Source organism: Sinocyclocheilus grahami, unplaced genomic scaffold, assembly GCF_001515645.1.
Source record: "Sinocyclocheilus grahami isolate Dianchi unplaced genomic scaffold, SAMN03320097.WGS_v1.1 scaffold4087.1, whole genome shotgun sequence".
NCBI lineage: Eukaryota > Metazoa > Chordata > Actinopteri > Cypriniformes > Cyprinidae > Sinocyclocheilus > Sinocyclocheilus grahami.
In genome coordinates, this window is record NW_015509092.1 from 1 (window position 1) to 348 (window position 348).

The window sequence follows — 348 nt, forward strand, 5'->3', positions numbered from 1 at the left end:
ATGGAGTTGAGTGAACAACACAAACCATCCGTGTACATCCAAGAAGGTGCTCTTTGGTCAAAGCGGAAATAAATGTTTACATACCTGTTTATTGTGATTAAAATCTGCATACACCACATATTTTACTATGATTATGCTTACTGTGACTATGAGCGTATTTGCATAAATTTGATCGAAGTATTGTTTTTTTCTCATTATAATCCATTAAGTAGGTGCATGTAAACATAGATTATTGTGATGAGGTACTCAAACACAGTATACAGAAGTGATAAATGGTAAACATGAAAACACGTACATTTCTTTGCTGGTGGGGAATTTAAAACATGAAGTGCATGGAAGCCGGTTTTC